Genomic DNA, 9,433 nt, shown 5'->3' on the forward strand with positions numbered 1-9,433 from the left:
GATTGGGACTTTCAAGTACAGCAACGATGAAGTAGGCTACTTGCACTTTGTTCCTTTCCATCACTGCATTTCAGCCACATGAGCGATCAACTGGCATGTGTGCCTTTTGAAATCTGCTGACAATACTTTTATTTTTTTATTAACCACTAACGTTTACAACACACGAGAAGAGAAGCACAACTGTAAACACGGCGAAGCCAAAAGATGAAAGGTGTTTTCAGTGCAGTCGTGTGGAAAAGTAAAGGCGGCCCTCGTCCCCTCTATGTCCTCCTCTACCTCCCTGAAGCGCACGAGGCAATTAAACGCTTCCAGGTGACGTGTGAGAGACCGACTTCCTCTGGTTCAGAACACGGCCTTCCTGCTTCAAGACGAAAATCCGAACCCCCGGGGAGCCGTTGACTTTCACTGCTGATTTAGGAACTATTCATTCACAACCGTTAACGACATTAACAGACACACTGCGTGCCAACGTATACGAGCAAACATCTTTCTTATCTTGGTTAAGGGATGAACTCTAACCTCTCTAACCTTCATTCTCTAACGTTTGCATTTTTCAGTCTTTTAAATATTTGGGTTTACGTTAGAGAGTTAAACTATCCTAAACTTTAAGGGCGCACTCACACTGTCCTTCTGTACCGGGCCAAAACCAGTTTTTCAGCTAAAGCCTAGCACCTTTAAGCAGTGTGAGTGCACCCGTTCCGCGCATAACTGCGGACAGCTCGCCGTCCACGGCCCACTTGAAAGAGGTGGGCTTTAGCGGAGTCGTTTGCACGTGAACAAGCACGAGCACAAGCCCTACGGCGGTAGCGGTATGTGCGCCTGTTCGGACATAGAAAATAAAAACGACGGACCATGCGCGGACATTTAACAACAACAACAATGGCGGTGAAAGGTTCACGTTGGTGTGATGTGGAGGTGGAGTGTTTACTGCAGATTTGGTCGATGAAAAGATTCAAAAACAGTCGACAAGACGCACAAAAACTCTGAGGTCTACGGAAAGATCTGGAAACAAAGCCACGCATCGCCATGACGTCATCAATGCGTGTGACGTGTTACGGCGTGATGACGTATAGGCAGCAAGAAGCATTCTCCGAGGCCCAGGTAGAGTGAGTACAAACGGGCCTGGAGGGGGGGACAAGGACCCTAAAGCACGGGGCACGGTGCGTATGGACAGTGTGAGTGCGCCCTAAATTGGCTGCACTTCGCCATAGAGAGTTAAACTAACCCGAAACTTTAAGTCAGCTGCACTTCGCCGTAGAGAGTTAAACTAACCCGAACTTTAAGTTAGCTGCACTTCGCCGTAGAGAGTTAAACTAACCCGAACTTTAAGTTAGCTGCACTTTGCCGTAGAGAGTTAAACTAACCCAAACTTTAAGTTAGCTGCACTTCACCATAGAGAGTTAAACTAACCCAAACTTTAAGTTAGCTGCACTTCGCCGTAGAGAGTTAAACTAACCCAAACTTTAAGTTAGCTGCACTTTGCCGTAGAGAGTTAAACTAACCCAAACTTTAAGTTAGCTGCACTTCGCCGTAGAGAGTTAAACTAACCCAAACTTTAAGTTAGCTGCACTTCGCCGTAGAGAGTTAAACTAACCCAAACTTTAAGTCAGCTGCACTTCGCCATAGAGTGTTAAACTAACCCAAACTTTAAGTTAGCTGCACTTCGCCGTAGAGAGTTAAACTAACCCAAACTTTAAATTAGCTGCACTTCGCCGTCGAGTGTTAAACTAACCCAAACTTTAAGTTAGCTGCACTTCGCCGTAGAGAGTTAAACCAACCCAAACTTTAAGTTAGCTGCACTTCACCGTAGAGAGTTAAACTAACCCAAACTTTAAATTAGCTGCACTTCGCCGTAGAGAGTTAAACTAACCTAGACTTTAAGTCAGCTGCACTTCGCCGTAGAGAGTTAAACTAACCCAAACTTTAAGTCAGCTGCACTTCGCCGTAGAGAGTTAAACTAACCCAAACTTTAAGTCAGCTGCACTTCGCCGTAGAGAGTTAAACTAACCCGAACTTTAAGTTAGCTGCACTTTGCCGTAGAGTGTTAAACTAACCCAAACTTTAAGTTAGCTGCACTTTGCCGTAGAGAGTTAAACTAACCCAAACTTTAAGTTAGCTGCACTTCCCCGTAGAGAGTCAAACAAACCCAAATTTTGAGTCAGCTGCACTTCGCCGTAGAGAGTTAATCTAACCCAAACTTTAAGGTAGCTGCACTTCGCCGTAGAGAGTTAAACTAACCCAAACCTTAAGTCAGCTGCACTTCGCCGTAGAGAGTTAAACTAACCCAAACTTTTAGTTGGCTGCACTTTGACGTAGAGAGTTAAACTAACCCAAACTTTAACTCAGCTGCACTTCGCCGTAGAGAGTTAAACTAACCCAAACTTTAAGTTAGCTGCACTTCGGCGTAGAGTCTTAAACTAACGCAAACTTTAAGTCAGCTGCACTTCGCCATAGAGAGTAAAACTAACCCAAACTTTAAATTAGCTGCACTTCGCCGTAGAGAGTTAAACTAACCCAAACTTTAAGTCAGCTGCACTTCGCCGTAGAGAGTTAAACTAAAACAAACTTTAAGTAAGCTGCACTTCACCGTAGAGAGTTAGACTAACCCAAACTTTAAGTTAGCTGCACTTCGCCGTAGAGAGTTAAACTAACCCAAACTTTAAGTCAGCTGCACTTCGCCGCAGAGAGTTAAACTAACCCAAACTTTAGGTTAGCTGCACTTCGCCGTAGAGAGTTAAACTAACCCAGACTTTAGGTTAGCTGCACTTCGCCCCAGAGAGTTAAACTAACCCAAACTTTAATTTAGCTGCACTTCGCCGCAGAGTTAAACTACCCAAAACTTTAAGTTAGCTGCACTTCGCCGTAGAGAGTTGAACTAACCCAAACTTTAAGTTATCCGCACTTCGCTGTAGAGAATTAAACTAACCCAAACTTTAAGTTAGCTGCACTTCACCGTAGAGTCTTAAACTAACCCAAACTTTAAATCAGCTGCACTTTGCCGTAGAGTGTTACACTAACCCAAACTTTAAGTTAGCTGCACTTCGCCGTAGAGAGTTAAACTAACCCGAAACTTTAAGTTAGCTGCACTTCGCCGTAGAGAGTTAAACTAACCCAAACTTTAAGTCAGCTGCACTTCGCCATAGAGAGTTAAACTAACCCAAACTCTAAGTTAGCTGCACTTCGCCGTAGAGAGTTAAACTAACCCAAACTTTAAGTTAGCTGCACTTCACCGTAGAGAGTTAAACTAACCCAAAATTTAAGTTAGCTGCACTTCGCCGCAGAGAGTTAAACTAACCCAAACTTTAAGTCAGCTGCACTTCGCCCCAGAGAGTTAAACTAACCCAAACTTTAAGTCAGCTGCACTTCGCCGTAGAGAGTTAAACTAACCCAGACTTTAGGTTAGCTGCACTTCGCAGTAGAGAGTTAAACTAACCCAAACTTTAAGTTAGCTGCACTTCGCCGTAGAGAGTTAAACTAACCCAAACTTTTAGTTAGCTGCACTTTGACGTAGAGAGTTAAACTAACCCAAACTTTAGGTTAGCTGCACTTCGCCGTAGAGAGTTAAACTAACCCAGACTTTAGGTTAGCTGCACTTCGCCCCAGAGAGTTAAACTAACCCAAACTTTAATTTAGCTGCACTTCGCCGCAGAGTTAAACTACCCAAAACTTTAAGTTAGCTGCACTTCGCCGTAGAGAGTTGAACTAACCCAAACTTTAAGTTATCCGCACTTCGCTGTAGAGAATTAAACTAACCCAAACTTTAAGTTAGCTGCACTTCACCGTAGAGTCTTAAACTAACCCAAACTTTAAATCAGCTGCACTTTGCCGTAGAGTGTTACACTAACCCAAACTTTAAGTTAGCTGCACTTCGCCGTAGAGAGTTAAACTAACCCGAAACTTTAAGTTAGCTGCACTTCGCCGTAGAGAGTTAAACTAACCCAAACTTTAAGTCAGCTGCACTTCGCCATAGAGAGTTAAACTAACCCAAACTCTAAGTTAGCTGCACTTCGCCGTAGAGAGTTAAACTAACCCAAACTTTAAGTTAGCTGCACTTCACCGTAGAGAGTTAAACTAACCCAAAATTTAAGTTAGCTGCACTTCGCCGCAGAGAGTTAAACTAACCCAAACTTTAAGTCAGCTGCACTTCGCCCCAGAGAGTTAAACTAACCCAAACTTTAAGTTAGCTGCACTTCGCCGCAGAGAGTTAAACTAACCCAAACTTTAAGTCAGCTGCATTTCGCCGTAGAGAGTTAAACTAACCCAGACTTTAGGTTAGCTGCACTTCGCCGTAGAGAGTTAAACTAACCCAAACTTTAAGTTAGCTGCACTTCACCGTAGAGAGTTAAACTAACCCAAAATTTAAGTTAGCTGCACTTCGCCGCAGAGAGTTAAACTAACCCAAACTTTAAGTCAGCTGCACTTCGCCCCAGAGAGTTAAACTAACCCAAACTTTAAGTTAGCTGCACTTCGCCGCAGAGAGTTAAACTAACCCAAACTTTAAGTCAGCTGCACTTCGCCGTAGAGAGTTAAACTAACCCAGACTTTAGGTTAGCTGCACTTCGCAGTAGAGAGTTAAACTAACCCAAACTTTAAGTTAGCTGCACTTCGCCGTAGAGAGTTAAACTAACCCAAACTTTTAGTTAGCTGCACTTTGACGTAGAGAGTTAAACTAACCCAAACTTTAGGTTAGCTGCACTTCGCCGTAGAGAGTTAAACTAACCCAAACTTTAAGTTAGCTGCACTTCCCCATAGAGAGTTAAACTAACCCGAACTTTAAGTTAGCTGCACTTCGCCGTAGAGAGTTAAACTAACCCAAACTTTAAATTAGCTGCACTTCGCCGTAGAGAGTTAAACTAACCCAAACTTTAAATTAGCTGCACTTCGCCGTAGAGAGTTGAACTAACCCAAACTTTTAGTTATCTGCACTTCGCCGTAGAGGTATAAACCAACCCAAACTTAAAGTCAGCTGCACTTCGCCGCAGAGAGTTGAACTAACCCAAACTTTAAGTTATCTGCACTTCGCCGTAGAGAGTTAAACTAACCCAAACTTTAAGTCAGCTGCACTTCGCCGTAGAGAGTTAAACTAACCCAAACTTTAAGTTAGCTGCACTTCGCCGTAGAGAGTTAAACTAACCCGAACTTTAAGTCAGCTGCACTTCGCCGTAGAGAGTGAAACTAACCCAAATTATAAGTCAGCTGCACTTCGCCGTAGAGAGTTAAACTAACCCAAACTTTAAGTTAGCAGCACTTCCCCGTAGAGAGTTAAACTAACCCAAACTTTAAGTTAGCTGCACTTCGCCGTAGAGAGTTAAACTAACCCGAACTTTAAGTTAGCTGCACTTCCCCGTAGAGAGTTAAACTAACCCAAACTTTAAGTTAGCTGCACTTCGCCGTAGAGAGTTAAACTAACCCGAACTTTAAGTTGGCTGCACTTCGCCGTAGAGAGTTAAACTAACCCAAACTTTAGAACCGTAGAGAATGGAGAAGCTGCCGGTTTTTCATAAACATCGCACGGCAGCTCTTGTTTCTAGCGTAACCACGTAGTTTTGTTTCAGTCGCAAGTCGCAAAAGGTTGGTCCTGAAGAAACTACACATGGTCCGTTATATACTTTTATAAGATATAAACCTGTTTAGTTATCAAACGTTCAGCCCAAGCCCTCCACCCCGGCTCCAAGGCCTCGGAGATCCCAACAGACGGATTGGCTAACTCTTTTATATATTTGTTTCCTCCTCCAGATAAGTCCTGCAGATAATCATACTTTGCTTACAGTTTGCGTCATTGTTGGATTGCTTGCATTTCCTGCTCTGTTGGACAATCGAGGCCGCCATGACCCTGGGACCCGGCAGCTGACAGCAATTAAGATAGATCATTAAATGTTGCTTAAGATATTCAAATAAAGCAAAGGTCTCTATTCTCACACTTAGTAATGTCACACGCACACGACACAAACACCCCAAGATCAACAATCCTGTTAGAGAGAGACAAAGAGAGACCTTAAAGTCCAGGAAGACCCTCATCTCCCATATGTGACCTTACCACTCAGCCGCGAGTGTGTTTATGAATAAAAGCATCCGTTATTGTGGCAGAACTTGACCTCTGCTCGTCTGGAGAGGTGAAGCGTGACCCTGGCGTTTTCCTCCTGTTCCTCCACTAACAAAACGCGCCACACCTCCCCGTCCCCCAGACACGCAGGATGTTGATGTAGAGGGAAGGGACGGAGGATGTCTGTGACGTACGTGAGCAGCCACAACATGAGCTCCTGTTCAGATCTGTCACACACTCGCATGTGTGCCAAGGCCGTGCCCTCTACTGTGGAAGAAGAAACACACTTTCCCCTGTGGAGAGAAACGGGAAAACGCCCAAAAAGCTGCTGTGTTGCAGGTTAACCAAGACTTTCACACTGAGGGCGCATTCCCACTGGACCTCCGTCCCGTGCCCCGTGCTTTAGGGTCCTTGTCCCCCCCTCCAGGCCCGTTTGTCCTCACACTACCTGGGCCTCGGAGAATGCTTCTTGCTGCCTATACGTCATCACGCCGTAACACGTCACACGCATTGATGACGTCATGGCGATGCGTGGCTTTGTTTCCAGATCTTTCCGTAGACTTCGGAGTTTTTGTGCGTCTTGTCGACTGTTTTTGAATCTTTTCATCGACCAAATCTGCAGTAAACACTCCACCTCCGCATCACACCAACGTGAACCTTTCGCCGCCATTGTTTTAAATGTCCGCGCATGGTCCCTCCTTCTTTTTTCTACGTCCCTCCTGCTCGTACACGTGCGCACGCTCATGCTCTTACATGTGCAAACATGCTTTACAAAAGCCCACCTCTCCAAAACGGACCTTGGCCGGCAAGCTGTCCTGGAGCGTCTAGGCGCGGTACGGTCGCACTCACACCGGTCAAACGAACTAGACTTTACCTGTGAAACGTGCTTGGGCACGGTATAGATGGACATTGTGAGTGCGCCCTGAGATATGAGGCTCAGAGGATACGTGACTATTCACTGTCATCATGGGAGTTTGTTATCATCTGTACCCCTGATGGATGGTTGGGTCAAACACACCAAACTTTCACCCAGGAGAGCACAGTTCATGTCCCCAGGTTGCAGCTGATATGGTCTCAAGTCCATCCATCCGTCATCTTCAAACTCTTGTCCCTGTCAGGGTCGCAGGGGTGCTGGAGCTGATCCCAGGTGACACCGGGCGTGAGGCGGGGTCCACCCTGGGCAGGGCATGTTTCACGGCTAAGGTCTAGTTCGTTTGACCAGTTTGAGTGCAACCGTCAGAAAGCTAACATAAGTAGAAAGGTAACAATAGTAGAAAGCTAACGTTGGTAGTTTATGCAGTCGAGCTCAACATGTTTGCTAACTCGACTGAACTATCTGGGTGTGTTTTCAGCGGCCTGATCAAATTTGAAGTGGTTGATCCAGCGTCCTTTATTTTGCATATTTTGACGTTGCATCAGGTGATTCATTTGTTTAGGCTTTGCTTAGGCTAACGGCTAACGGTAATGAAACTGCTGCAGCAGCAGGTGAAGTGAAGTGCTCACCATGCTGCCATCTGTGGAGGGAATGACATTCTGCTTGTGATATTAAAAGGATATGAAAATAAAAGGATTTTGCAGACATTTTGCATTTTATTCTGGCGAATAATGAAGTAGAAGTCGAGGTTGTCGTCTGTCGACTCTTTAGAGCAACAGCGTGTTTCAGTTGTGCACTTTGAAAGAGTGCCCTCCAGTCTGCAGGTGGGTGGTGCTGTCTCATCTCATCTCATCTCATCTTCAGACTCTTATCCGGGGTCGGGTCGCGGGGGCAGCAGCTTTAGCAGGGGACCCCAAACTTCCCTTTCCCGGGCCACATTAACCAGCTCTAACTGGGGGATCCTGAGGCGTTCCCAGGCCAGTGTGGAGATCTAATCTCTCCACCTGGTCCTGGGTCTTCCCCGAGGCCTCCTCCCAGCTGGACGTGCCTGGAACACCTCCCTAGGGAGGCGCCCAGGGTTCATCCTTACTAGATGATCCTGAACCACCTCAACTGGCTCCTTTCAACGCAAAGGAGCAGCGGCTCTACTCCGAGTTCCTCACGGATGCTGAACTTCTCCCCTTCTCTCTAAGGGAGACTCCAGACCCCCTCCTGAGGAAACACATTTCAGACGCTTGTACCCGCGACCTGTTTCTTTGGGTCCTAACCCAGCTTTCATGACCACAGGTGAGGGTGCTGTTGTGCAGTAAATGGTTATTTTTGGGACAGGATCCAAACTGCTGCAGTGTTGAAGGGTTAAATCAGAGCAGGGGGGCTTACCTTACTTTAGCTTTTTGAGACTTGAGACTCCAGATTCTTTAAAATGATTTTCTTTAACTTTAGTCTGAAGGTTGAACATGAGATTCACACACTTTATATTTTGCATTTGCAGCAGAATGAATCAGAACATTACACATGGACTGTGGGCTTTGAAAAAGGCTCCTTTGTGTTGAGGTTTCTTTTTAGTTCTGCTGCAGAAAACTGAGGTTATGTCCATGCAAATATGCATTCAAATATGTCCCAGCATGTATTCATTATTTAGTCTTGTTATCACAGAACACTTGTTCCTATGGTAGCAAAATAAATATGCACATAATGTGTTTTTTACATGCAGGGACTGCTTTCACATCCCTGGACCTCTAAGTAACGAAACATGGCTGCACTGTGTTTTATTTGACGTGTATTTAAAAGGGGCCGTCATCTTTATCATTATTGCCTTTATTTTGGAATTCACACTTTGTATTTGTTTTTATTTATTAAGAAGGCTTCTAGAGGGCACTTTAGCACAGGTTCTGGCTTCTAGAGGGCACTTTAGCACAGGTTTTGGCTCCTAGAGGACACTTTAGCACAGGTTCTGGCTCCTAGAGAGCACTTTAGCACAGATTTTGGCTCCTAGAGAGACCTTTAGCACAGGTTTTGGCTCCTAGAGGACACTTTAGCACAGGTTTTGGCTCCTAGATGGCACTTTAGCACAGATTTTGGCTCCTAGAGAGCACTTTAGCACAGATTTTGGCTCCTAGAGAGACCTTTAGCACAGGTTTTGGCTCCTAGAGGACACTTTAGCACAGGTTTTGGCTTTTAGAGGGCACTTTAGCACTCGTTTTAGCGCCTAGATGACACTTTAGCACATGTTCTGGCTTTTAGAGGGCACTTTAGCACTCGTTTTAGCGCCTAGATGACACTTTAGCACATGTTCTGGCTCCTAGAGGGACCTTTAGCACAGGTTTGGCTCCTAGAGGGCACTTTAGCACAGGTTTTGGTTCCTAGAGAGCACTTTAGCACAGGTTCTGGCTCCTAGAGGACACTTTAGCACATGGTTTGGCTTCTAGAGGGCACTTTAGCACAGGTTCTGGCTCCTAGAGGGCACTTTAGCACATGGTTTGGCTTCTAGAGGGCACTTTTTGTATGTTCTGTGG

The sequence above is a fragment of the Echiichthys vipera genome (genome assembly GCF_963691815.1).
Source record: "Echiichthys vipera genome assembly, chromosome: 5".
Classification (NCBI taxonomy): Eukaryota; Metazoa; Chordata; class Actinopteri; order Perciformes; family Trachinidae; genus Echiichthys; species Echiichthys vipera.